We start from the raw sequence: 14,411 nt of genomic DNA, 5'->3' as shown, positions 1-14,411 counted from the left end.
GTCTTCCTGGATGCAAGCACTGATATGGACACAGAATGTCTCAGCTCTGTCAAGACATGGCATGGATATCTTCAGAGGCACATGGCTAGTCCTATCTTAGAATAAACCTATTTAAGGTTAGAAAAAGTAAGGAAGTATAGCTAACACATAGGCATACAGGTACCTTGCATCTAAGTTTTTTTCAGATCTTGCTCTCATATTCTACTATGTTTGTCTCTAAATGTCTTTAAGTTCAGAGTGAATATTTTTTTCCAGGATATGATATCCATGTGAGAGGTGAGGCAGAATGCTCAAACCTTCTCCATCTGGAAAAGTTCACAGGACTGGTGAAGGCAATTGGATTATGTGAGATTAGACAAACTTATATTAACCCAAGTAAATATACTGTGCTGTTAGGTTGACATCTACAGTGTTATTGCACAAGATATGCCTTGCATATGTTTCACAGACTCTGCTTCATTCAGAGGAGCAGAGACCTAAGTGCATCTCACAAATCAGAATTTTAAAAGGTAAATATCCAGCTTGCTCTGTAATAAGCAGGCATCTCAATCAATGTATGCTCATGAATCATGTATATATTACCTTATCCAGGTCTTGTAGGGCATTGAGAGCTCTGGAATTCTGATGTGAGCAATTTTCAACTAAATCTGGAAAAAAAATGGAAAAACAAATACTATTTTTCTTTGCAAACATAACAAGAGAATTTTAAGGCCCATCCCTATTACCTCAGCCAGAGGGTCTGGTGACTGGATATAATTTTTATAGGAAGCTATGAATAATTTACTTGCACAGTGCAGTGTGGGACTTGGCCTTGAGCACCTTTAGATTGTTCTGGTGATTTTGGCAACTCTACATTAGTTCATTTCATAAGTAATACCAATAACAAGAGAAAAGAATAGGATTCTCAGATACATATTCAGCAAGAGAACAGCCAGCATTCTGGGCTGCATTCCAACAGAACAAGAATTCTTTGTCCTCTTTCTGCCATGCAGGTTACAGGCTTTTCACAGTTCTGTTTGTATGCGTGCCATGTAGTGTTTCTCACTTGATACTGCGTAATCAAAGGTAAGAAAAGTAAGATTGAGGTGCAAGTCCACAAAGTGTTGCATTAAATTTTCACAGAATCACAGAATTAACCAGGTTGGAAAAGACCTTCAAGTTCATCAAGTCCAACCTATCACCCAACACCATCTAATCAACTAAACCATGGCACTAAGTGCCTCATCCAGTCTTATTTGAAACACTTCCAGGGACAGTGACTTCACCACCTCCCTGGGCAACACATTCCAACAGTCAATCACTCTTTCTGTGAATAATTTCTTGCTAACAGCCAGCCTAAACTGCAAAATTGTTTTAGAATCATAGAATCACTGGGGTTGGAGGGGATCCCAAGGATCATCAAGTTCCAATCCCCTATGCCATGGGCAGGGACACTTCTAACAATCAGGTTGCTCAGAGCCACATCCATCCTGGCCTGAAAAACTCCCAGGGATGAGGCTTCCACCACCTCCCTGGGCAACCTGTTGCAGTGTCTCACCACCCTCATGGTGAAGAATTTCTTCCTAACATCCAATCTGAATCTACCCATTTCTATTTTTTTTCCATTCCCCCTACTCCTATTATTACCTGACACCCCAGAAGTCCCTCACCTGCCCCATTTTCCCTCTTTTTCCCCTCAAATCCCAGAGCACCTGGGCTCTGTTGGAGTCTCCTCCCACCCCAGGTGTGGCCACTTGGCCCTCTCCACCCACTCCCCTTTTTAAGCCCTCCCAGGAAAGGCAGAAGCTTCAAGCTGAGCCCATCTGGGCTGAGGGATCCTCCTCTCATCACTGGTGAGTGCCCATGGTGTACACTGGGTGATGGTGGTGGTGACAACAAAGGCCGGGGGGCCTGGTGGCCCCCCGGCTGTTAGGGCCAGAATTGATGACTGCTCCAATATCATCCACAGGTGCTGGCTGGGCCTCCTTACTGGGGCTGAGCTCCTCTGTGTGGGTATCTTGGGTGGTGAGGGTCTTGCCCTCATTTCTGGGATGGGTGCAAAAATGGTGGTGGTGGAGCAGGAGTTGTTTAGTCATATGATGTTATGCTAATTACACTGGTTGTACTTGGAGGCCCCTTGAATCTGGTCTAATCATTCAATAAATCTCTGCTTTTGTGGCTCATTTACAGACCATCTCTTCCCCCTCACTGCTTCCTTTCAGAAATAAGGAAGGAAAGGAGGAAAAAAGGCAATAAAGAATATCTAGAAAACTGATTCACTTATCAGTCTGAACAGGAAAACTTCAGGAGGACAGGCGGGTTAGGAAGTGATTTTCCTTACTTGAAAAAAAGGACTACAACAATTCATGCCAACAAATTATACCATTAGAGGACCTGCTTTAATTTTGCCTGATTAGATACTTCCAGGAAAAAGGTTGGGCCTTACCAAGGGCAGCTGATATTGTCTTCTGTGTTGGCTATACAATTATTGGGATAATCCTGTTTTCTTTTTCTGGAGGGAGAAAGAGAACAGAGTCAGTGCTAGCACCATATTTTTCTTCCACTATCACTGGCTTAAAGCAACAAAAGGGGAAAAAGAGACAGAAAACAGGGATTCTATACTTAATTATTTCTTTTTAAATAAAGTTTGTTAATCAATACCATCTAAGAAAGAGTAATAAATTAACCAGTTAAAAATAATGCTTTTTCCTCTAAAGGAATTTTGTAGCAAGCAATGGAGAATAACTTGTTGTAATGTATATTGAATTGCAAGTCAGAATTGTAACAGCAAGAATGCAGTAGAGCTGCAGGGGAGGGGGAAATCAGGTCCATTAATTTTCTATCAGCAACACCCAAAGGAAATTTCTTTGCAAAAATATCCCAAAACCAGTGTTTCCATTTTTCAATCAACTTTGCCTAGTAAATATACAAAAATTCAAAGGATGTGCAAAACAACTATTCAGTATTTTAGAAAAAAAATACAGTCATGCTTCTTAGTACTTAGATTTATTCAGCCTCCCAAGACCAGTTGTATTAATTTTAATGGTTTAAATAGGCTTATAGACAGAAAATAGTTTGTGTGATCTTGTCGTAGTGTTAAGCAATTGTAAAAGTTTGGGGATTTCTAGTACAGAGATTTAAACTACTTAGTCATGTGTCAATCATCAGCATGAAAAATCTTTTTTGCTTTATATTAAACATACAAAAGAAAGGGGAAAAGTAATTTAAAATTATGGAAGGAGAATGTGCTATTAGCAAGGCACATCACTCATCCCGGATCGGGAGGAGGGCTGTGTGCTGTAACCCCTTTCCTGCCAGAGTGCCAGCAGCAAGGTATGCCAACAGAGACATCAACCTGCACACTGCTTCCTAGGAGTGGTGAGCTGCTTTCATCCGTGCCAGCCAAGATATCTTCCCAGGCACATCATTTTCTCCTCCCAAGGAATGTGGGACTGCACCTGTGCTTAAAACTGTCCACATCCCTTTCTGTAGTCATGAGAAGCACTGGCATATTCATCACCCTCAGACACACATCAGGCTCATCCTCATCACACACTGGGAATGCCAGTACGGGGACGTGTATCCTGTGCTGACCTTGAACTGTGAGCAGGCAATTTTTAGAATACCAGCTGGCCAAGGACAAAACTATGATAAGAATGTAGAAGAAATGGAACAGCTTGGAAAACTGTATGGTAGCATTTGGGTGTGTACCTTGGTCCTGTTTAGTTAGCTGGTGTAGTTATAGTTGGGAGGCTGAAATAAAACTTGATGTGGAAATAAAGGGTACTGTAGGCCCTTCTTGACAGCCATCATTCTCAGACATCCCTCAAGAGTCAGCAGCTTCTGGAGGTTGACGTGAATTGTCTGAACTGATGTTGGTCAGCACTGTCATCTTTCCTGAGGAACTGCCTGAGTTTTTTGGCTAAACAGTGTACAGATGTCAAACCTCAGTGAGTGGCAAAGGGATCACACCTCCTGGAAACCTGATGTGGAGGTCTGGCTGTCCCAAATCTGACTGATAGTGCAGCGCCAAGTGGATGACAGGAAACAGTTCAACAAGAGCAGATTGTGAGCTAGGCAAATTGCCTCAAACATCTGTAAATAAGCCATGATAAACCTTTCCTGTCTTTTTCCTCCTTCTGCCACATGTTCCTGCTTTGCTGCTTGTACCTGCTCTGGCTCTTAACCACCCCGTGGGAGTTAAAGCCATGAAAGTCTATCCACTAACAATGCAGTTTTCTGCCCATTTAATTCTTTGAACCAAATTGCTGTGTTGTCAGGCAATTGTTTATGATGGTTTGAGGGAGGGAGAATGGAGAACAGACTGAAGAGTCAAGGAGAGAGCCACAACAGCCCTTCTGAGATTTGCTTGGATTACTCTAGACGATCTCTCTCAGAGGTTGTACCACTTTCCTGTGGCTCACTATTATCATGTACCTCTTTTCAAGTACATTAAAGCCCCAACACAAGGTAAATGTTGCCACAATAAAAGGAACAGTGTTATCATAAACCGTTATGACTACTGATAAGCGTCTCTTGTAAAATTTTGATGAAAGAAAAGCACAGAAAATACAAAATCTAATGCTCCTTTCTAAATGTGTATTAGAAATGAGCAGGAAAATCTTCAGAAGGGGTTATTTTGTCACTGAAAGTACACTTAGCACAACATAAACCTGGATAAATTAGTGAGGACAATAGATTCCTCTCATCTTGATAAGCTGGTAACAGGAGACATCTGAGCTCTCATGTTTCAAGGGATGCTCAGTCCCTTGTTGAATTATTGTTGTTTTTTCCAGAGCAGTGAGAGCACTGTAAGTTTGACTTTATGTGGCAGCTCAAGCACATAGTCTTAACAAAGGACTGGCAGGTGCTTCAGGTAGGAACACAGACAAAAAAAAGACACACATTCTTGAATACCCTGGAACAAAAGAGGCTTTTTAAGAGATGGCAAATTAGTTACCATGTAATTCCAAGTTTAAATGCTTAATACACTCAAGCAGATCCAAATCATGGCACAGCCTTAGAGGTTAAGCTTCATATATGAGACAATACAGTTATTTAAGCTTTGAACAAAAGCCATGATGCTCAGGGTATTTAGGGGGGGATTGAAAAGTAAATAAAGCAGTTCAGTTTCTAACTCGAGAGCATGTGAAAAATAAATGTCCTTACTGGAGAGAATTGTCACACTCCTAGGTATCCAAAGACTATGATCAATGAAATCTTCACAAGGAAAAAGGTAGAAGGGTGATAAACTTGGACAAGCAACAAAGTGGTCAGGAAACACTCAAAGCCATGCAGTTGGACAAAAGTCTTCACTGATGCTATAACATTAAATGCATGTAGGGAAATATTAGAGGTTCATTTAGCAATGCTTTTAGTTAATAGTTTTACAGATGCCTTTTTTCACTAGTGTGTTTTACACACTGGAAACTGTTTATTCTAGTTAAACTAAATTCTAGTTCATTCATGTTAAAATGTTATCCATTATGCACGTTAGAAGTGCTACCCACACATATATGTGTGCCCTTCAGGCAAATCCTGTCTTCTAGCAAGAGTATCTCAAAGCAGTAAGAATGAGCAGTCAAGGTAATAGCTTTCTGCATGGATTTTCTTCCCTTAGCAGTGTGGCAGAGGAAGTAACAAGGAATCTGCCCAGTAGGTGAATTTCTATAAAAGGCTTTCTGTGTCTTGGCAGTGACTCACAGCACTAGTACTCTTTCACAAAACACTTTGTATCAAGGACTCAGCACTCTTCTAATGACAAGTCATTTTATAAGGCAATTCCCAATGTGGTCCAAGTGCCATGCCTAAACAATCACAATAGAGTTTGTATGGTTTAAGAAGAGTGCCAGAATGTAACTTTAATACTATCTGTGAAAAAATCTCCAGCACACACAAAGGATGGTTGCTCATTGTAGAAACAAGAGGTTATTGTCTTTGCAGCCTTATGATTTAATTCTCATCCCTCACCCTCTCATGGGACAGAACATTTTCCACACGTTGCAGAATCACTCTTCTGAAATGGGAGCCTCACACTTTCTGAGCCAAAAAGCTACATCCCTGGCTGACACCAACACCTGCTTTAGACAGTCATCAGACAGAGCACAATCAGAGCTGCCTTGTAAAAGCGTGAGCACGTCAAACCACAGTTTCACACCAGTGGACACATCCAATATACTTGCATGAAGAATGCCTTTGTATGATGTCCACCCCAACCTGCTCTTGTATTCTGCAGTGCTTAGCAAATAAAGCCTTGTGCAAGCCAAAGTACACTCTAGGTTGATACTCAACACATTACCCTCTGTGGCAGAAAGACTTCTCAGACTGTCAAATAAATTCTTCTTAGGACACCATCCTAAGTTTCCATTAAGCTATAGGAAATCAACTATTTTATAATGTATTCCCAAACATGTAGTCATTTGTCCTCTGATTTACCCAGGAATGTTTACAAACTGACTTTGATGAGAATGCTATGCAGGATGGATTTTAAGGGTTTAAGGGAAAAATGGTCCAGATTATAGAAGTAAGAAGACAGAGGCCATAGAAAGGTAAGGGCTGAAAATGAAGTGCCATAAAAAGTACAATTTCACTCAGTTGTTCTACAGAAATGAACAATATTATCCTCTCCTACCTTCCCTTTTCCCTAGATGGTCCTTGTTTATAGCTTCAGTTTATAATGTGGATCACTTGAAGGTAGAAAATTTTCCTTGCAAATGGGCATGTATCCAAACTACTTGGGTAAATCAGAATCATAAATAAACCATCCCAAATAACTCAGTGGGAAAAAAAAAATGTGCTAGAAGGGGAGGAGCTTCAGTTCATAAAGGGAAGGAAGATGGATTTTTTTACTAAGGTAATAACAGAAATCTGAGAGTTTCTGTTCCAGCTCGGTCACAGGGCTTTTTGTGACCCTGACCTATAGTCTGAATTTGTTTCTCTTGAAGTAAATTGGAGTTTTGTTATTGTTTTTCCAGGAATCAGTGTGACTTAGGAAATTTCACCAGTGCTTGTTGACCTCATATCCATCATACAACAGCATGGTGCAGAGACCCCTGACCCTGTGCTCATGGCATTCATCAGACAGCACCACCCCTTTTCATGCAGAGATCTTCTCTCAGGATGAAAACAGGCATTACCCAATGCAAGTACTCTGTCCGTGCTTGGAGTCAGCCTATCTGCACAAAGACATTTTGACATTGTGACAAAGACCCTAAATGACAGACACTTGAGAACTGGACTGGACAATTAGTCATGACAGAGGACTCACAGTATAATAAACTATGGTGCAAATTCCCACATAATCTATAGCATCCTCGCCAGAGTTTGTTTCAGTTTTCTGTAGAAATTGTCAGCCATTTGTCACTGTGAATGTGGAGACACTGAAATGAGAAGACAAGACTGAGAGGGGATCTCATCGATGTGTTTAAATATCTGAGGGGTGGGTGTCAAGTGGAGGGGGCCAAGCTCTTTTTCAGTGGTGCACAGTAATAAGACAAGAAACAACAGGTTCAAGTTTGAACATAGAAGATTTCTCCTCCACATGAGGAGAAATTTCTTTACAGTGAGGGTGATGGAGCACTGGAACAGAGATGCCTGGGTAAGATCTCCATTCTCTCATAATGACTCTCCCAGCTCAGTTAAAGTCTTGTAGGACCTGGAAAGGCCCTACAAGAAAGGTGGGAATGGACTTTTTACAAGGGCTTGAAGAGATAGGATGAGGGAATGGATTGAAGCTTGAGGACGAAAGATTTAGACTAGGTATTAGGAAGAAATGCTTTACAGTAAGGGTGATGAGACACTGGAACAGGTTGCCAGGGAAGTCATAAATGTCCCCTTCCTGGAAGTGTTCAAGGCCAGGTTGGATGTCTAGTGCATGTCAGTGTGGGTGGAATTAGATGATCTTTAAGGTCTATTCCAATTCAAACCATTCCATGAATCTATGAATAAATAATCCTTCTCAATTTCAACCAAACACCATCATTTTACTTTAATAAAATCATGCAGCAGAGAAACATTCTACTCTTAGTAGCTCAATGCTAAACCGTATCACTTTTCTGATTGAGCAGTTTTTATCTGCGTCTATTTCAAGTGCAGCATTATTCAGGTTGCTATCTCTGGCTTTCCAAATTATTTAGGTCAAATTCTTGCACTACCTTGTGTCTGTTTCCTTATCCATAAAATGGGTACCATGATATTGCCCTGCTCTCTCAAGTGCTTTGAATTTTGCGGGACCCTGTTCACAGCTGCAAGTAGGAAACACTGGAACTTTGCAGAAAATTTGTGTCAGAAGACATAGTATGCGACATAGGGACCTCTGGAGATGTGGAGCAATTCTGAATAATATATTGTGCGTTACAATGCAATTGAACATTCATTCATAGTATCATAGTATCATTCAGGGTTGGAAGGGACCACAAGGATCATCTAGTTCCAACCCCCTGCCATGGGCAGGGACACCCCACACTAGATCAAGCTGGACAGAGCCTCATCCAGCCTGGTCTTAAACACCTCCAGGGATGGGGCCTCGACCACCTCCCTGGACAACCCATTCCAGGGCTTCACCACTCTCATGGTGAAGACATTCATTAGACAATATCAGTGGGTATTTATGTACTTTATCTATTCTGTTCAAATTACACTCTCAGCTTTAACAGCATTTATGTTGTCGTATGGTAACAGAGACATTGGTCATAGAAGTTTGCTGGAAACCAGAACTTTTAATAAAAATATGTCAAATGTATGAGTGTTTTCCAGGATTCATACTTGCTTCTAGGAGGCCTTCTCCCCGGTTTGTTTTTAATAATACTTTTTCTCTGAGAATCATGTTGGGTTTATGACCCTCTTGGCTTGTAGGAAGGAATCAGCCTCTCATCAGTCCTTTACTCATCCTTTCTGCAACAGTGATGTGTGTGAGAACATTGTTTATTCCAATCCTCCCTGGGAACCAGAGCAAGGGATCCCAGTTGTCTTTATGTCTTGGCAGGGAGCTATCAGTTCTCCTGCCCCTTTCCCTTCCTCTCAAGAAGGCCAGAGATATGTCTTCTTGCATTTTGGCTAGGAGAGAGGGATAGTAGAGCCTCAGCAACAGTTGAAATCTCAGGGGACTTAAAAACGTGGGAAGTACTGGTTCCCAAGGTCCCTCTGACTAACAGGCCTGCCTGGCCCTTCTGTGGGAAGTCAAAACATTATGTTAGACAAGTTACATGAGAGAGGGCAGGGCCTTCACTTTGCCTGCATTGCCTTGGTGGAAATCCTCCCTTTTCTTCACCCCCCTCTCCATACCTGCTCATGAACACCACAAATACAGCGACACTAGGATCCTGGGAATTATTCAGTTGCTTCCCATTAAAGACATGCCCTTGAGGTCTGCCAGAAAATATGATGAGAAATGTCTTTTTGAGGCAAGAGTCCTTCCCGACCTTTCCCGTACAGCGGCAAGTGCCACAGTCAGAGAGTCATTTGTAGTTGTCACACTGTGTTCTGGCGTTATTGCAACATTAAACTTGAATTATGGCCCTACAAAAGCATGGTGAATTTTAGGAGGCAGGAAGATAATCCTACACCACCATACATTTACCTGCTTCCTGAGACTCTAGGTAAACAATGCAATGTAACTTCAGGGGCACTGCACCATCCTAACAAAATGTTTAGGTAGGGAACTCTGAATTTATTTCTTTTTTTTAAGCTAGGAACCAGAATTACCTCACTCTGCTGCACAACATTTTTGTTGATTTATTTGTTTCACAACAGTCCTGAAACAAAGCTTCCAGGAACTGTCTTGTGGGAAATTTTCAAAAGCTTTCTAGAACACAGCACTTTCCAGTTGTAGAGGGAACATCTATAAAAGCAGCAGCAGTAGTCTCTGCAAAATGAAAACTTGGAGTAAATCTATACTTCTTAAAGAAGCTTAATAGAAAAGAATAAAATAAAATCTCTGTCCCAGATCTTTTCCTAATTTTCACATTTCTATTTCTTTTTTCTTTATTTTTTTTTTTTTTTAAGGAATCAGGAAATCATCTTTTCAAGAAAAATAAATCACTATAACTTATAAACTTAATACTGCAGTTTGGGATGTCTTCTATTTCACGAACATGTTTTGAATTTGACCAGGCTGGATGAGGCTCTGGCCAGCCTGATCTAGTGTGGGGTGTCCCTGCCCATGGCAGGGGGGGTTGGAAGTAAATGACCTTGTGGTCCCTTCCAACCCTGACTGATACTATGATACTACTATGAATTCATTAGAAGCACACATTTTTATCAATAAAACAATTTAGCATTCAATTTGAAAGAATAATCTAAAGCAAAATTTGTGATCTAGGTTGTTTCTAGGTTAAATCTTCTTTGGAATCTTGAAAAGAGTTTCCATATTATTACTTATGTACAGCTACAAGCGTTTTAGGGAAGTCATTGTGCCCCTGTACTCTGCTTTGGTTAGGCCGCGCCTTGAGTACTGTGTCCAGTTCTGGGCCACTCAGTCTGAGAAGGACATCAAAACACTTGAACGTGTCCAGAGAAGGGCAACAAGGCTGGGGAGAGGCCTTGAGCACAAGCCCTATGAGGAGAGGCTGAGGGAGCTGGGATTGTTTAGCCTGGTGAAGAGGAGGCTCAGGGGTGACCTCATTACCCTCTACAACTACCTGAAAGGTGGTTGTAGCCAGGAAGGGGTTGGTCTCTTCTCCCAGGCAACCAGCACCAGAACAAGGGGACACAGTCTCAAGATGCGCCAGGGGAGATTTAGACTCAAGGTGAGGAGGAAGTTCTTCACCAAGCAAGTCATTCTTCCCCGGAACAGGCTGCCCAGGGAGGTGGTTGAGTCATCGTCCCTGGAGGCGTTCAAGAGGAGATTGGATGTGGCACTTGGTGCCATGGTCTAGTCATGGGGTCTGTGTTGATAGGTTGGACTTGATGATCCTCGAGGTCATTTCCAACCTTAGTTATACTGTGATACTGTGATACTATAATTCAGTAAAAAGTCCTTCTACAGATAGAACGATACAGATATTCCAAATTGGCAATCAGATTTTTATCACAGCTAAATAATCTATGGTTCAGAGAACGGAAATCATCTGGTTAGGCAATGGATCAGTGATAACAGATCATTGATCTAGCTAAACAATAGATTCTAAATAATGTTATTGGCAATACATGAAAATAATCCACAACAAAATAAAGCAGTGAAATGTTAATGATGCATACTTAGCACCCAGATCACAGCTAATCAGATTAATATTTACAAATTAATTATCTGAACTTTTTAGCAATAAATTATCCATGGACATGCTGTGATATTTTTGTACTTGTTAATGAATGTATGACTATATTTTAGCCTGGGGTTTATTCACAAACTGGTGAATGAGCACTCATTATTTATGCCTGGCCCTGTAAATTGCACAGGACAATTTCTGTTTCAGAACTAGGTGACTTGCACTCTGTAAAGAAAGAATTGCATTTTTCTACTTTGAAAAGATTTGCAAAAACTCATCCTATATTCAGTGAGCATTACACCAACAAAACAGAAGGAGTCTGTAAAAGATTATCCTGAGAGAACATTTTTGCATAAACTTTTCCCCATAACAAGTTTCTTGGTTTTCCTGATGCTCCTGCTTTCAAATATGATTAAAGTCTCACTCCCCAAGTTGTCCAGGCACAGGAATAATATGCCAAAGAGCAGTAAGCTGTCTTGACAGGAGTATTTACAAACATTATTTGGCTACAGTTACCTCCAGCTGAGTCATACATACACTGTAGCTGCTATGCGCAAAACAAGGAAGTGCATCAAAACCTCTTTAGAGGCAATTGCAGCAGAAAGAAGTGGTGAAGAGAAAGGTGCATATTGTATTACACACACAGATTTTAAAATAAATAAATAAATAAATAAATAAATAAGCCACCACACAAAACCACTTCAAGATGAGTTTCATATTCTCTGGGAAGAAACTTCGCTCTACAGACTGCGAGTTCAGCATTTTGATGTTCCAAGGCAGTGGAAAGTTAGGCCTGCAGGGAAATTCCTGGCACAAGTTTCCAGTGGTAGCGAATTGTTTTTCTGACAAGGAGCAAGAAGTGATGAAGGATGTTCTTAGCTCATGAATTAGTTTCAGTTTCCTCACTACTATCAGATACTTAAATTAAAATTAAATACTCCCAAGGTATAAGAAAAAGGAAGGGGCAAAGATTTTCTGTAATGAAAGTAGATATAGGAATTACATCTGTGTTTAGCACATGCCTATCTCATGATTTCACACACCCAAACTAGCATGTGCTTGTGTAAACTCATAGCCTTATGTTAACACAGTACTAACATGTAGAAGATACAGTTTCTTACCACAGCTGAAGTGCTGTTCTGTGTCTCAGTCCTTCTCTGCAGCTCCATGTCAGAAATTCTTAGTAGAATCCTTTCCTTCAAACTGTTCAAACTTTATCTGAACCTGTGGAAATAAATGGTAAGCAATGAACCAGGTTTCCAGCAGTACACGGACAACTCCAATATATATCTTCTTTATATCAATAACAAACATGATCTCCCAGCACTCCCCATGCCTGCACAAAACCAGCAGCTCTTTGGTCCCTGGAGAGGAATCACAAGGGTGAAAGTCCTTGGAGAATTGTGTTCCTTTATGACCCTAGGATCACTGGATCATCATAGGGTCACAGGAAAATTCAGGGTGGAATGGACTTCATGAGGTCTCTAGCCCAGCTCAAAGCCAGGTACACCAATCTCCATAGATAGTAAACCAACTCACACCTGGCTTGGCCCTTCAATACTACTGTCCCAAAGAACCTGCCTGGTAGTTCGTACACCATCCTATCAGGTTCAGATCTGACCATGGTGATCCATGACTTGGTGGCCACCAGAAGAGGTTAATCCAAATTAAATACACCTGACTGACTTCCAAAGGCAGCACTCATTCAAAACCCATCAAAAGAATAACAACCTGCCTATTCTCTTTACTTAACATGGAAGACAGATGACAGCTACCTGAGAGTCATCCTTCTCTTCAATGTCTATGATTTCCTACAAAGACAGTTTTGTACTACAGTGCTGAAACTGTTTACAAATGAAAGGAGATAGCCCAGCTAGGTGCCAACAGCTCTGCACGTAGATTATAAGAATTATTCACTTCTGAGACAAAAGACATTACCCCTCAGTAAATTTTTTATGCAAATAATCTCATCCAGTCACGTACACAGAACAGAGAAAGCAAAAGCAACCCACAAAACTGTACATTGATCATTCCATGTCACCTGGAGACAGAAGAATAAGAAAATGGAAAATGTCATTAATTCAATTTACAAAATTACAGAGGAGTTAGTACAAACAAAGAACATAGAATCATGCATAACACCACACCATCATTTTTACATTTCAAGAATAAAATCATACTTGACAATTCCTGCTTGGCCTGTTGCAGCTCTTTTCCTGCATCCTCAATGTCTCCTGAATTATTGACTGGGTAAAAAGAAAATTGTATTTACCTTTCTCCCTTTGAAATCTTGCCACTGCTTTTAAACTGAGGACTAATGGAAAATACCAGCACCCTCACATGGAAAAGGCTGCTGGTCTGTCATCTCAGGCAAGGGTATTCGAGGATTTCAAACAAAACAAGCGCATATGATCTTCTGTCCTGGCTAGGTATGGTTTCTGCCGCTTCCTCTGTTTCCTGAAAGAAACTGTCACATTTTCCTCTAGTGAACCAAATATTGTCTGGCTGTCTTTTTCATTCTCATCTTTTTAGGAGAGACTTTCCCACCTGCTAAAATCTTCACAGAAAATTGAAGTGGGTGTTTACAGATAGCATCTGCAGTATGCAAGCCCAAAAAACAGAGGGTGAAAAGAAAGAAACACAAGGATAAAAGGTTTCTGGTTTTGTTTTGTTGCTTTTTTCCTGCTTTCTGTATATAGCAATTCTTTCAGTGCAGCCCAACAACCAGCTGAGCATCCCATAGACTTTAGCTACAAATGATCTCTCTCTTACATTTCTTATGTGTGGGACAAATGGGTTGTGCACACTCTCAGGTTTTGGACAAAGCAGATCAGGGTCATGGAAGAGAAATACAGGAGCACTATCTCGCAACACTAGCTTATGATTTTGGACAAGGGGAATGTGTTTTTTACTTCACTGCAAACTTGACTGTACAATCTTCAGTAAGTTGCGTCACCTTCCTGTGCTTCCATTTCTCATCTGTACAGTCAGGACAATAGCATTTGCCAGGTATACTGTGAGGAAAAAATACATTAAAGCCTGGGAGATTACCCAGGTAGTACAGTGGTAGGGACATAAAGGAACCAAAATAGAGTTTTGCTATTGAAGGTTGTCATTAAAATACTGAGTAGTGCTCCTTATTAGAGCTGACTGGAACACTTCCCATCAAATACACACCGATTCCATCATTTGGCTTTCATCAGAGCCAAAAGCTTTTTAAAAAATCTC

General features: G+C 40.9%; 1 long non-coding RNA gene across 2 annotated transcripts; it reads right to left on the bottom strand.

Moving 5' to 3' along the window:
- Nucleotides 1-581: 581 nt before the first annotated feature.
- Nucleotides 582-13,542, bottom strand: LOC137445450 (uncharacterized). 2 transcript variants are annotated; one of them, XR_010988408.1, is made up of 4 exons: nt 13,456-13,542; nt 12,305-12,407; nt 2,426-2,491; nt 582-647 (listed from the first exon to the last, which is right to left on the bottom strand). It is a non-coding gene; the product is annotated as an uncharacterized lncRNA (long non-coding RNA). The 2 variants fall into 2 exon arrangements; XR_010988409.1 differs by lacking the exon at nt 13,456-13,542 and adding an exon at nt 13,364-13,410.
- Nucleotides 13,543-14,411: the final 869 nt, after the last annotated feature.

Source organism: Melanerpes formicivorus, unplaced genomic scaffold, assembly GCF_026170545.1.
Source record: "Melanerpes formicivorus ecotype bairdi unplaced genomic scaffold, bMelFor1.0.p_v2 SCAF_2, whole genome shotgun sequence".
In the NCBI taxonomy this organism is placed as follows: Eukaryota; Metazoa; Chordata; class Aves; order Piciformes; family Picidae; genus Melanerpes; species Melanerpes formicivorus.
The sequence above is the reverse complement of the archived record's forward strand: the minus strand, read 5'-3'. Positions and strand labels throughout refer to the sequence as shown.